We start from the raw sequence: 15,704 nt of genomic DNA on the forward strand, positions 1-15,704 counted from the left end.
AACAGGGATTTCCAAAACTGGAACCGTGCAAAATGTGGTAGATCACCAAACCTGTCACGGTCAGATAAACAGGACTTAAAATTTTCATCTTTGAGAGAGAGGAGAAAATCAATCTCCACTCTTGCTTCATATCTGAAAAAATCTACAGGTGTTTCTGTCCATCCTTCAACTGTGAGAAGAGAACTTAACACTATGAGACTGAAAGGATGTGTAGAAATAAGAAGATAATTTGCTAATCAAACAAAGAAGCTGTTGGTATTCTCAGAACAATGAGACTGAACCCAGTCCTCAACATCATTAAATGTATTTGGGATTAGTTGAATAGTGAGAAGAAGAAAGTAAAACCAGCTTCTAAGACTAATCTTTAAAGGTGTAGAAAAATAACCTTGCAGATTTCAAAGAAAAACTGAAAACAAGTCTCCTGAAAAGAATGGAAGCTGTAATAAAGGCAAAGTGTAGACACACTAAATACTGAAAAAATGATATTTACTCGTTGAGACTTCTGTATAATTTTTTGTTTTTTGCTGTTTTTCTAGACAGAAAAAATTAATAACTTGTAATTCATGGTTGTTTTGACTGGAACTTAAATAAATGAAGGGTGGCTTCTGTACAGTACTGTGTGTGCATATATATTACATCTTCCAGACAAAGCAACCAAACCAAGTCCACTAAATGTTTTGTGAACTGCAATAATGAATTAATTTGTTGCATTGGGTATCCATAAAGCAGTAACATTAGTCTTGAAATGTTAATAATCAGAATGCATTAACAAAGGATTTTGCCTGTCAACCAAAAACTCCATTATCATTTTTATTGATCATTAAAATCAACACCAGCTGTTCTTTGCATTGCCTGAAAATTTCATGATGAACGAGCCAAGAGAAAAGATCCAAAAGTACTTGGAATGAAAACATGTTACATCAATGTACATTAAATTCAAGAACATTTTTTCTTTCTTTTATAAGTTACTATTTTAGAGATGCAGAGTTGTCCCACAGCGACAACACATAGTGTAAGTAGGTCAGTGCTTTGCCCAGAATGCTGCGGTATATTTTAGAAGTTATGGCAGTGACCATGCTGAGACGGCCATGCTCAGAGCATGAAGAGAGAGAGAACAGATCACACAGTCCTCATTCAGCTTTCACTCAAACTCAGAATGACACCCCCCAACATAGTCCCCAACAGCACAACTTAGTCATGCACGCACATGCACACACACATACTCAGAGCAATAACTCTGTCCTACATATTCTTTATTAAATATTCATTATGAATAGCAAAAAGAGAATAAAAGGAAAGGTGCAAAACAGTGGAATACAGTAACCTTGGGGGTCAAAGCACTGTTCTGTTCCATATACACAACAGATCTCGCTGAGAGACAGCGACCGAGAGAGGGAGAGAGAGAGAGAGAGAGGGAGAGAGAGAGAGAGCTAGGCAGGACAAAAAGACACATCTTGAGTTCACTATTCATTTAAATGGCCCTGCCTTTGAATACAAGCTATTGCCGAGAAATACGGATCATCTCCACAGCTAAAACTAATTCCATTTTAAAAACAATTACACATCTGAATCCGTGTCCCATGTCTGAGGTCATAACTGCTGTTCACCTCTCCATGGTTACTGTGGGGCTGTGCGCTAGGGTAATTATGGGCCGTTTAGGCGAGCCCCCCGTGTTTGTGTAGCAGGCCTCAGTCTCCGCATCTGCATGTTACCACGGCTACCCCTGCGGCTTTGTCTTACCATGACCTGTATAATGAGTGTCACATTAGCAACACAACAAATCAAAACCCACAGCTGTCAGCCATATTGTGCCATCCGATTTTAATTAATATGATAAGTAATGCTTATTAGACGAGTCTGCTTCTCTATCGCTTTTCAATTTGCAAAAATTTAGGCAGGGATAAAAAAGGCTAAGCGGGAGTTTATGTGAATGAAAATGAATATGAACTGATATTTCACACCATCCATTAAGCATGATAAATAAAGAACACACGCACACCAACATTAGCTCACATTCAGACCTTCCAGTCATCTGAATCTTCCCGTTTCCTGTAAAGTGGGAAATTTTTCATGGAGCAGGAAAAGTTGCAGGCACTAATCGCCGCTCATTTTTCTGGATGACATCCTGACGTCTTTGAGGCGACGGAAGTGCAATCATTGGCCTGTTTCACCTCCACTTTGCCACCCAAACCTTGCCCTCTTAGAGGAGAGCAGCAAGCGAGCCCCTGCTGACTGGAGCATATGAGCTTATGACACTCTGTGATTAAGCTAACATTGCTAATCAATGGAACATTCAGTGGGCTTCCTGCACCACTACTCATTCCCTGCTAGGCCTTAATTGGCCCATTCTCTGCTAAGTAAGATGAGTTCCACATTCCACTTCAGCAATTGCCAAAATCATGCATATTGCGCACACATACAAGCAACATACATGCGCATGTGTTCCTACATTTGCGTACACCCAGGACACACACACACACCTACGCAACCGAAAGGAACCAGGGAGAGAAAAAGCGGAAGAAAATGAGAGTGAAAGAAAAAGAGAAAGGAAAAAAAGCCTACATTAAAAAGTGCATTGCTTCTTTGACGTCCAAATTGAATTTGATTCACTTAAAAAAATTGAGGACCAGTGGAAATAACTACATCTGCACAAACAATAGGGAGAAAATATGATCCGGGGTAAGGACAAAAAAACCTGACTGAAATTAAGGCCTACTCAAAATTAGATTTCAGTTGGTTGAGGGTTAGATTATGTTCTATAATGGAGTGAATTATAAATGCTTTTCAAGCTCTAGTGAATAGCCAAAGCGCCACCTATACACAAAAAAGAGAACTGCCTCAGGCCCTTATTGTCATGGCCATGTTCACTATCCATGCCAACAAGAAATATAATGATGAATTCAGAGCCCAAAGCTAGGCTGTGCACACAGCAGTGACCCATGCTAGTGGTTTACTCTATGATATGATGTAGATGAAGCTAATGTAAAATGAAAAAGTGTTTAGAGCGAAACAGCTCCAAGGTGAGGGACAGTGTCGGGACTATATTTCTTTCGTTTCAGCACTTAAAGTCCTTTGGCTGTAAGAAGACGTGCAACAAACCTGAATATTTTAGACTTCACATTACAAAACAAACAAACAAACAAACAAAAATCCTTAAAACAACCAAATCACATAAATGATGCTGACCGTTTTCCGGTGACGGTGATGACACATTAGTAAGTGTCACTCAATTGAAGAGAGCCGCACTTCTGCCGAAATAGACGCCATTACCAGCCTCTCCATGCAGCACTATTGACTTGGAGCGTCCTCTCCGACAGGTTTGTGTGTGTGTGTATTCTCTCTGACAGGTAGAGTGATAGCAGCACACACCTCCACTCCCTCTGTCAACAACACTCAGCGCTCAAGAGCACACTAAAACACCACTGCAGATAAAGTACATAAATATTAGTGCAGTGTAGTACGTGTGTGTGTGTATATATATGTGGGTGCATAAATATGTGTAAAAAAGTGAGCTGGACGGACCACGCTGAGTCGAAACAAAACACTTCAGTAAAATCCAGGAGAAACAGCTAATTGCGATACAGAACAGCATGTGATGTCATTTTCACACATAAATGGGGTTGAAGTGGGGCTAAAGGTTGGGTGTAACACGGTACAAAGTAATGCAGTACAGTAATGTGATACTGATAATGTGAAGAAGTGTAACGCCTTACACTACAGAATTCTTGTAATCACATTTGTGAATGACTTTAATCATGTTACTTGTGTTTAAAAGATAACAACTTCAATGCATTCAAAAGTAATTAAATAAATAAATGTCTTCAATATAGATTTTCTCTGTATAGATTACCCTCTTTGTATACTCTTTGTGCAGCAAAACATGGGCAAAACCACCTAAACAGACCAGACTCAATGTTTGCTCAGAAACACCTCTGGAACATTTATATAATATTCATAAAGACTGTATTTTGAGGCAACTGTTTTCAAACTGTTACCACCGGCCGGTTTTCAGCATTAGTCCTTTATGATTTTAATCAAGTATAACTGGTACTCTTCAAAGCACAGGCAGTGATCCTGACATGTCTATTAAATAATGTTTACTGTAATTGGCTATTTCTTTCTATTTAAAAATTCTGAACAGAGTACTGCTGCACAGACTAGTTTTCTTTTCCCTTGTACAGCACTTTCTCTTTTAAATCTATTATTAAATAGCATGTTTGAACAGCAACTTGCATGAAAAATAAGAAGCCATTACCAAATAAGAAAAAATAATTAGACTACCTAAATATGTAGAAAGTAAAGCATTAATAACAATAAAAAAGCAACACAGTCACCACCGCCACCAGGGTCAAGTCAGGTCAGGTGGGTAACCAAGAAATACTGCATGCTGAGACAGACCCCTGGATCCAGAATGCTGAGAAGGTTATCTGTAATTTAAACTGTAATTTATTAGAACTCCAAATGAGCACCCAATCATCGGCAGTACACAAAGTAGCCAGTTATAAATGTAAATCATTTAGACAGCTTGTGGTGGTTATTGTTATTTGTTAGCAGTTTACAATTACAGTACATCAGCTAGCAAGATGGGGGCCCCCCAAAACACAAAGCCAGCCCTGGGGTTAAGGGTCAAGAATTGGCTACTTCCAGCTGAACCAAAATACCTGGCAAATTCTCATCCCTAATTTCGGGGGGATATTAAAAAAGAAAAAAAAACAAATCCCCTCTTTAATTATTCAACATTTGAACACTAACACCAATTTTAATACCAAAAAAGATTTTAAAGGGCTTTAATTACCTCTGCATGCAATTATAAATAAGACAAAATCATTTAAGGTGCAATTTGCTCATAAGTCAATATTAGCAGTACATATTTTAACAACACATACATATTTTTGCCACTGGAATAAAAAAATAAGTATGCCTACTCCAGCCTAATTAACAGTCCACAGTTTTCTCCAATCATTCTGAGTATGTAGGACAAACTACGACACAGCACCAGAGTAAGGTGAAATAAGAAATATGAGGATAAATACAGTTAGCATATTTGGCCTGTTAGATGACTCTACACTATGCATGCATATGGGAGATAAAAAGAGGAAAAAAGGAAAAGGACGCTGCATGTGGAGGACGGAAAGGTGAAAACTAGATTAATATAAAATCTGAATACAAAGAAGAGAAGAGTATAATCACAGAAATGTAGGTCATCCATACACCATTTGCACAGCCTAACACTAAACATCATAACTGAAGTTTGGAAATGGAAGCAGTAAATGGAGTTGAAAGAAGAATGATTTAAAATGTATTATTGGAAGGAAAAGGAGGAATGGACAAAGACGTATGAGCACATAAATGAACAAAGCCAAACATAAAAGCCGGCAATACGGATATTACTATGAAAAAGCAGAAGAAAAAATACAACTTTAAAATATATACATAGCCAAGTTATGCATTATTTAAATACTAAGTTTGATGGCTTTAGCCTGGAAATGTACAAGAAGGAGTTCTTGGTATTTTAAACAAGTTAGGTTCAAGGACACTTAATGCGTATGTAAAGGAAACCAGAGGGGGGACTAGTTACCAGTGCTGTTTACTCAGTTACATGTGTTCAGGCACAACTGTGATGCACTTGTATTTTCTTAAGTATTTTTATTGCTAAAACTTCTACTCAAACATATTTATGAAGAGAAGAACGTTTTAGTCCTTTGCTTTTAGTTACTAATCATTTTGTTCTGTTTAATGTCAATATGTTACACTGGTGATACTCTTTCAAGACCTTTGAGGTTTATCATTTTATTTTACACCAAAAGTACATCAAACAGAGAAGAACAGCTCATAACAAGCTTCACTGCGCAAATAGATGCTGGATGTACTATGAAGTTTCACTATAGCTATCTGAGTTAATCAGTACTTAAGTTGTTTTTTGACCTGCTTTTATGCTCAAGTTGTTTATTGGAAAGGTACTTCTACTTTTATCCATGTCATTATTCCACTTTTACCTAAGCTTAGATTTAAGATATTCTACCCACCTCTGGACAAATCAAAGGATTGGAAAAAATAAAGCAACCTGAGTTGGCATTGAAGCTTAAGTGTGGCTTAAAAGGTAATAAGAAAGAAGGGCTTGGAATAAGAACAAGCTGGGACGTTTATGTTATGTTACGCCTAATTGTTAGAAGATCGTTTTTAGTTGTTTTAAAATGTAAAATGCTAAGTCACGCTAATACACTTTGATTTCAGGCTTTAGGGGTCAGAATCGCTATAAATAGACCACTTTTATCAGATTTATTGATTAGTTTTAACAATCATTAGCATCATCAGGAATAATTAATTGGCTGTAATTTAAACATGATGGCCCTATGGAGCATCAGTCAATAGCAAATTCCACAGTTTGGGAAAATCACTACAGCACAATTTGCTGTTCCATTCGATTGATAGTGATAGACTGAAAGCACAAGTTAAAAGTCAACAATAAAAGTATGTTTTATTTTTATAATAATACCCAAAAAGTCACCCCATCAACACATTCATCACCTCTATTCCCTCAACCTCATCATTTTTTTGAATTATGGGCATTTCCCAGGAGGAGAACACATTATGACAGTGAAGAATAGCATGAATGAACAGGAAAACTATTTTCGTTTTTTTTCTTTTGAGCTCTTACAATCTTACTGTCCTTGAAAAAGATGATGACAATACAAAAGGCAAGTATCATTCAAAACTCCAGGGCAAGCGTGCTAGTTTGGGTCCATTTCTTTGGTAGACTGCTTAAGGCTGTTAAATATATTTACATATCACAAACAAACAGGTCATATAAAATGCTTTGTCTAGTGGTATTTGATAATGCCTCAGAGAACATGTGAATTTGTAATAAAACTATGCACTTACGGAGCTTAATAGAATTTATATTCTACTAAGCTCACTATGCATCGGCACTCCAGCATCATCACGTTGTCTGAAATCCAAACAAGTACAGAAATTTACAGAGATTAAGAGCAATTTCACACGAACTCACACACAAACCAGATTACACCACACACAATGACATGCACACACATACGCACAAATAGGACTGTAGGTCTCGGCACTAATCACTAGCGTTAGATAAAACAAACGGAGGTTAATGGCCCACATGTCCCTGCAGCACATGAAGGATCTAGATAAGAGCTAGGGCTCTGTATCATGGCCCTCAATAGAGCCATTACTCTCTCCTTACGTGAAAGAGAACAGAAAGGGGTAGCAAGAGCACAATCGATGCATGAGGGTAACACTCCCTCACAGTCAAAAGCTGCAAAACTTATTGTAAAGTCGAAAGCAGAAAGGGGTGGGGGTCTCGCCCTAAAACACAAGCTTTTGTCTCCCTGTCACCTTCGCTCCTGATGCATAATGGCCTATTACAAAAGTGTGAGGCCAAGCCCTATTCAATTAGCCTATCAAATTCTTTATGGCTAGATCATGAATGGATTATCAGAGATGGAGATAAAAAAAAAATTTATAACCCTAATAATGGTTCACAACAAAAGGATTTGTATGTGTTGTTCCTTCATATTTTCTCTCCTATTGCTTTAAAACAAAAAAATACATTGAACAAAAAATATAGAATATTACTAATATTAGAATATAGAATATAGAATTATAACGTACAAATATAAAATAACAGAATAAAGTGTACAGTACTATGCAAAAGTCAAAGAACATTGTTTATTTAATTTCCAATATAGCCATTAAGTACACGTTATTCATCTTTCATTTACTTAATTTCCAAAATAGCCATTAAGTACAAGCTCTTCATTTTTCAGGAGATATTTTTGATGTCTGAAAAAATTCACGTTTCTGTCCATCCTTCCACTGTGAGAAGATAATTCACTGCTATGAGTCTGAAAGGATGTATAGCTGCGAAAAAGCCATTACTAAGAAAAGAAAATGTGCATACAAAGAAGCTGCTGTTGTTCTCAGAACAATGAACTGACCACTCCAGAATCCAGACCTGAACATGGGAATAATTTGAGATTATTTGGATCATCGGAAGCAGAAAACCAACTTCTAGGACTGAACTGCGGAAAAATGTCCTTGCAGATTTCTTTGAAAAACCTTAAGTCTCCTGAAAAGAATGGAACCTGTCATAAAAGTAATGGGTGGACACAATAAATACTGCAAAAAATATTATGTTTAGTTATCAAGGCTGCTTTGTAATTTTCTGTTAAATATATGAAGGGTGTCATTCCAAAATGTTACCTTTCCATTTCTAACATTTCTGGATATAACATGTTTTCGAAAAGAAGAACATATATAATGGAAAACATATTTTTATTTTTGTAATAAAAGTTGTATTAATTATAATACATCACTGATATTTCTTGTATGTAGATCATGAAAAAAATTAAAATTCTATAAAGTGGTCGTGTGTTTCAGAATGAAACCCTTTATATATTTTTGCTTTTTTCCTGATGCTGAAAAATGAATAGCTTGTACGTAATGGCAGTTTAGACTGAAAATTAAATCAATGAAGGGTGACTTTTACACAGTATTGTATATTTCCAAATTAACACTATGAAGCAATAAATAATCTTTCGTTTAAGATGGGCTGCCTTAAACAAACAGGAACATGCTAGAATTGAGAACTTTTTTCTTTGATTAGCAGACTGAGATCAAGATTCCACACACATTTTAGTAACCGTCTATGCCTCATAACTTCCCATTATTTAATTTATTTTGAAAATCAAGAGACCTGCAGGAACGCATTCCCTCTGTCTCTCCTGAATATTTCATGACAGAATTTTAAACATCTCTACAAACCTCAAGTCCAAACTATATATCACAGTGCACTGGCAATATAGGCATACAAATGGGATCTGGTGTGCAAGGATACGAACAAGGCTGACCTTACAATTCATATTTAAAATACAGACGTAGATGTCCAAATTCTAAATGACAAATAGACTGTGACGACTAGAAAATAGCACTCAATTTCCTTTTCACTAAAGCAGCCAATACAATGTCCCAAGGATCGATACAAATGCACTGTGAGACTCTGACCATTACTCTGATTGAATCTCTGCTGTGATGTCCGCATATGGCAGAAACTCAGGTACAGTACTCCACTTGGGCTGAGCAGATAGATGGATTAATAGACTCTTTAAGATGAAACTGATGGTCTGCCATCTCTGCCATTGGCCACCGCACAGAAAGCCTGTCGTTGGTAATGTGTATCAGTTATAAAAGAGCATTAGATAAGTAAATGCATAAGAAAGCAATCAGGACTGAGATGAAGTGGAAGGGTGAAAGCCTACACAAGCACACACATCCTAAAACTGCATACTGGCCCTCCAATACGCACGGAAAAAGAAAGGAAGCGGGAGAAAGAGAAAATAAAAAATATTCACAAATGTGTTATCTGCAGGACTGCTTACCTGGGGGTGACATCTGGACACCTGTCAATCAAATACTCAATAACTGAGCCTGAGAGAGGGCAAGGGGATGTTGTCGTCATGGATACAGCTGGAGTAAAAGCACAGCTTGCTGGCTTGCTGCTTAAAATGAAAGGAAAAGGCCCTGCTTCCCTATTCAGACCGCTGTGCGAGGTGTGATGCCCAGTCAGCGCTGCTCTGCCGGTGAAGTGCAAAGCCAGGTAAGGAGAAAAGGGCAGCTGCTCAAAATCTTTACTTCCTGACCGACTGCTCCTTCCTCTAGAAACCTGCGTGCAATATGGTTTTCGAGTTATATTGATCTGTTTGTTCAAATGCACGTCTGTATGTGTACCAATGAGTGTATACTGTCAAATTATAGGCATCTTTTGTGAGAAATTTAATCTAGGAACTTTTGCTCATGCTAATCGAAGGTACCAATTGTTCTAAAGGCCACCGGATGTGCATTACTGAAAACAATAGCCAGGTTATTTCCTGATCATGAGTACAGCCTTTGTTTCACTTCTGAACCCAATGCCTTTAGACTCCACAGGCAAGAATCTAACCAAACAAACAGAAACTACAAGATCATAAAGCGTGACATGAAGTACACTGTTTTAAGCCTCATTTAGAGTGTGCCTAGCAGCCTCGACTTAAAAATTTGGATCCTCTCTCCTATTTGTGTCAGTTCAGGGATAAGCTGGGATCATGTTGCTCTCAGACTTGTGCCACCATGACACATTAGCTAAGTGCCCAGCTAAGTAGTTCTTATGAGCCAAAGACACACACTGACTAGCCTGTTGCTGCCTTGATCAGCTGCACTTGCTTGCACACGACAGAACGCATGGAAAGGAAGTAGAAGAGAAATTAAGCACACAGATGTAGGTGTAAATTCTGCAAACAGTTACATTTACTTTATAATAAATTAGTCACTATGCTGCGCCAGGCCATACCTGTTCATCACCGCTTGAAGAGTTTCCAATACAAAATTACTTGTATAACTGAGATTCGCAATATATAGGCCTCTGTCTTCATGTTATCCATAGTTCTCTACGCGCACAGGTTATAGGACGTACTGTGTGCAGACTGTAAGACGAAAGTGCACCAAAAGCGCCATCTAGAGGCTGACTACAGTAAATGTCCGGCTCACATAGACCAACCCAATATTGTCCTATTTTTCATTCTAAGCCGGTGTTTTTAGATTTAGTTATTTAAGTACGAAATATTTGGAAATCTTTGGCTGAATCTTAAATAGCTGCCTGATCCCTAATGTAATGCACAATGTAGATTATAAAATAAGACCTTCCACGCCCAAACAGTGCATTATGTGTCAAAAAGAAAGCCATTGGAGATTCAGCCACAGGATATACGACTCTCCCTATTTAATATTTAGTGCACTATTTGGGTGTTTAAGCCTTACGTAGTGCACTAAATTAGGGATTAGAGGCCATTTGAGATTCTGCTTTTAACACAGCGTCCACGGCGTGATAGCCCATTTGTAATTTTTGATTTCTGTGCATCATATGCGTTTATGTTCATAAAGACAATTTTTTCTGAATTTGCTCTTAGGGTGCGCTCAGTTTTCTCTTTCTTTTTCCTTTTTCGTCCTCCCCACTTTTTCTTCAGAACAACACTGCCCTCTGCTGTTCAGATGCTTACACTGCTACCAATTTTCCACTTTCCCATCCATTTCCTTAGAAACGCTGCCTCAGTGTTTACCTGGTTCCCTAAGTCAGTCCTGGCGACACCCATACTCTGCACATTTCTATGTTTTTCCTACTCTTATGCTCCTAATCCATCACACCAGGAGTTTGTAAATTAACTGATTAACTGACTCAGGTTTGTTAAAGCACAAAAAACGTGCATAGTGTGGGGTCTGGAATTGGGAGACCCTGTGTTAGTCTATGCCATTACTCAAAAGTGGGATACAAAACAACCTACTACCTTAAGACTTTAAATTAGCTTGTAAGAGTAACCGAAGCTCAGGTACATGTATCCTTACATGTAGCCATAGTGCTCAGTACTCACAGAGCTGCTTCCTAAAACAGACACTTCAGCGCTTTAGGTCAGTTATGACCTATGGGAAAGTCCACTTTTTGTCCAGAAGAATCCAGACTAATTATTTATGATTAGTGAACTACTAAGCTACTGAAAAGGGCCCATATTATGAAAACCTGAATTTTTCTTACTTTAAAAGAGTTTGATGCAGTATTTAAACATTGTTAAAGTTTCAAAATGTACCATTCAATTCCCCGGTATATAAAATACATATATGGAAACTAACCCATGGTAGCTAACTAATGGTAGTTTAGCCCTGCCCACTCATGCTGAAGTTATATGGAGTGTTTCAGCCTGGACTGCACAATACAGGACAGCCAACCAGAACAGATGTTGTTTACACAAAATCAGTCTCAAAAAAAAAAGCACAGTAACAAAAATAGTCTGTTTGACCCCTTAAGTGGCCAGGGCCCCTCAATGGGTCCAAAGTTTTATTACACACTTCCATAACCTAAGAATAGCTTAGCCAGTTTGCACTGAAGTCACTGTAGTTACTGAATAACAAGCCTTAGTATGTAATAAGCCTGGGATTTTAAGGGACAACAAGAGATTGGAAAGTTGTCATGTAAAAACATTGTGACTGTTTATGGTACATAAATGTACGATATAGGCCTGTTATGGTGCTTGAACAGGAAAACCCTTCACTAAGCCTCATCGCCCTGTAAAACATCCAAAATGTCAGAAATCAGAAGACAAAAAGGCTCCTTTCTGTATCTGAAGGACTTACATAACACAGTGACCTTTTGGCAGCAGCACTAAAACGATAAAGATAAGTTAAAAGCTACAGATCAGAAAGGTCAAAAAGAGAGAAGCCTCATCAGCTAGTGAGCCATGTCATGTTATAAGAGTCGAAAATAAAAGAGTAGCATTGTTTCTGTACTGTGAGGTAGGCACATACAGACTACATATTTAAGTGTGCATCCCACTGTCTTGTTAAAGGTGTATTGTGTGAGATTTAGTGGCATCTAGTGGTGAGGTTACAGATTGCAACCAATTGAATACCCCTCCATCACCCTTTCCTTTCCAAGCATGTAGTAAAAACTCCAGTGGCTGTCATGTTTTCACTTCTTTGACAACGAGCATTCATCCTCCCATGCTTTTACTTGTGCTAAATATTAGGTATGACCCTCTATTTGTCAGTTGTTCTCAAACCTCTCATTACACAAAATGGTTAGCCAGCACCAGCAGAAAGATTCAGCAGAAAGACGTAAAAAAACTCGTCTTCTTTCTACATCTTCTAAACGGTGCTACAGAGCCACCAGATTCAAGCTGCTGCTTTAAAGTAAAGCCGTGTAAGGATCTCTTTAGAGCCAGTGTTTGGTTTGTCTGGACTATTTTAGAAACAGTGGGCTCTGTTGGAAGAGGATCCGCTCCCTACGTGGATACGAAGGGCTCATTCTAAGCTAACGTAACCACAATGATTCGTAGTTACAGGTGATTATACACTAATGAAAACATGGTTTTGTATACTACAGCAAATTCACAAAGTGCTGCAATGATATGTTCTATTAAAACTTGTCTTTAGTTTTAACATTATTCTAAATTTAAAGAGAATAACAAAAAAGAGTCAGACGTGCTAGTAAACTAACTTAGCTAGCAACGTAACTTACCTTGCTGTAGGTGCGTTTTTTGTGATTTTTGACAATTTGAACTGGGAATGCGGTCTTCACACCGTTTAATCCAGATCCTATGCCTATGCCTTTTTTTGTGTGCTTTAGGAAACGATTAAAATGTCACTCCCCCTCCAGACTCTTGATATGGGGTGTCAGTTTATAAGTTACCGCCCACACAACGCTGTACTGTACAGTTCTGAAATCTTGGCCGAGAAGTCTGGGCGGTATTACAGTTGCTTAGCTGTGATTGAACAGTTGGTATTTAGGGGCGGGGTTTAGCGAAGCGTCTACTGCTCATATCCAACTTGCTCCACAGTAAAGCGTTGTTAATAGAATGGAACTATTTGGAACAGCCACAGGTCACCAACACCAATACCACGTCCGCTGGAGGGGTATAAAGCCCCCAGAACTGGTCTGTGGAACAATCTGTGTTGTCTGGAGTGATGGAGCACCATCAATGAGTTGAAGTGGCGTTTGTGATCCAAAACTAATCTTCCAACATCAGCACCTGACCTCACTAATGCTCTTGTGGCTTAATGCAATTAAATCAACAATGTTCCAACATTTAGTGTAAAGCCTTTCCAGAAGAGTAGAGGCTGTTATTGCAGCAAACTCCCTATTAATAGCATTGAATTCAGAAGAAAGAGAATTAGAATTTGAATAAGAATTACAATTATCACTACAGCAGTGTTATTATTTGTAGCAAAAGCTGGGATGATGCACTACACAGTGCTCCTAATCCACCTCACTGCTTATTACCAGCTTTAAACATAACATTCCAGCACTATAAATGTCACATTATGACAAACATAGTGTTGATATTGCTGCAGTTGAGTTTTTATGCAACTTTAAATGCTAATGAAGCACAGATGCACTCATCTACCATAAAAACCAAAATATGAAGGCTACAGAACATCAAAGCTTAAAGGCTCTGCCCTATTTTTCCTCTAGTTTTATGGTCTAAGAAATGTCTCACTTTTAAGACTGCAATTTAAAGCACATTGCAATACATAAAGTACACATATTTCTATGAAATGATATACCTTATATGAAACAGCTATATACCTCTTTCAAAATGAAAAATCAGTTGTTCCTGTTGACCCCCAGCACAGGCCTCTAATAACTTGACAACTATACACCTGTAATGAAGTAATGACTAACTTTTGAAGCGTTCCTAATGACCATTTCTTACAGAAATAATCAACTTCTTTGAAAACTAGCAAAAACAAACCATGCAACAGTATTTGCCTGTGATTAGATGTTTGCACATGGGTCTTCTGCAATAAAAACACTTAAACAGCTATAAAACAGGGGCATTTCCCAAACGGACTCTATTCAATAAGAAACACACTTACTTGGTTATTTACCAGTGACGCATCACTGCTCCAACAGGTTTTTTTCATTAAAACAGTAGCTTATTTCCAGCACGGAAGTCTTTCTTGGGAGCTCTTTTCTTCCTTATAGACTGGACTGCTTGTGAAGCCTAAACTTGTAGCTGATATAGTACTTACTGTCAGCTGCTTAGACAATACCACCAAAACTCATTAGATATAACTGAAGAGTAGATGTTGATGATCCTTAGAAAAAGCTTGTGATGACAATTCCCAAGGGCAATATTAAAATATTAAAAAATCTTTAATGTTATCTTCTCTGGTTGGTTCCACAAGGTCAACAATGAAGTTTAAAAGTTTCCATGAGAAAGTAGGACATCAAGGTAGCAGGAAACTGATAAATCCAATGTGATCCGAAAGATTTGCACACTCTAAAGAGCAGATGAAGGAAAAGCTGTGGGTAAGAAAATGCACTGAGATGTGAGCAACAGCACACTTGGCAAAAGATTTTGGTCACTTTTTGATGGAGATGCTGAAGAAAAAGACTGCTGGTTGCACCTAGTCAAGTAGTTCCTTCACGAGTTCTTGTACAGCAACATAGTTTCATACATTTCCCCAACTTTGACTCCTTTTCCTACAGGTATTAAGGCACAGAGGTAAAAAATATCCTTTCCTTCTTTGATTTCTCCCATATGCTCTCCTTCCTCATGTTCCGCCTGCACCGTGATGACAGACATCAAATAGCCCTTCAGCTCACCAGTCACTGTCTCCCAACCGCACGATCCTATTAGTCCATTAGTTTCCCCAAGGGAGGATAGACAGAAATTGAAAAGCGAGTGCAGAGCCAAATCCAGCACTGTGTCTAACTTCCACTGGAGTGAAGAACAGATCCACTGACTCTGGGAGAGGAAAGGAGGGCGGAGGATAAAGAGTAAGGTCCATCGTCCCAGGAAAATCACTGTGACATCCAAAAGACACATCTGGAGGAGATAAAAGTGAGAAAATGATAGAAAGGAAAGGAAATGAAGCAGATGAGAGAAAGTGAAGGAGAAAAAAGAGAAAGTAGAAAATGAAAAAAGCAAAAAGGTACAAATGCAACAGAGAGAAGATGAGAAAGAAAGGCTCAGCTCCCTAGGAAGAGAAGCGCTCACTGAGCTGAGGCTGTTTCTAAAGAGTCCAGAGGCAATCCATCCCTCTCTTCATCCACACAGCCATAGCACTGCCTTCTAGCCTCTCCACAGCATGAATATATTACTATGCACACAATGACGCTGCTTATTGTTTATGAATTACTGGCCTCCCTG

This window comes from Colossoma macropomum, unplaced genomic scaffold (assembly GCF_904425465.1).
Source record: "Colossoma macropomum unplaced genomic scaffold, Colossoma_macropomum, whole genome shotgun sequence".
Lineage (NCBI taxonomy): Eukaryota > Metazoa > Chordata > Actinopteri > Characiformes > Serrasalmidae > Colossoma > Colossoma macropomum.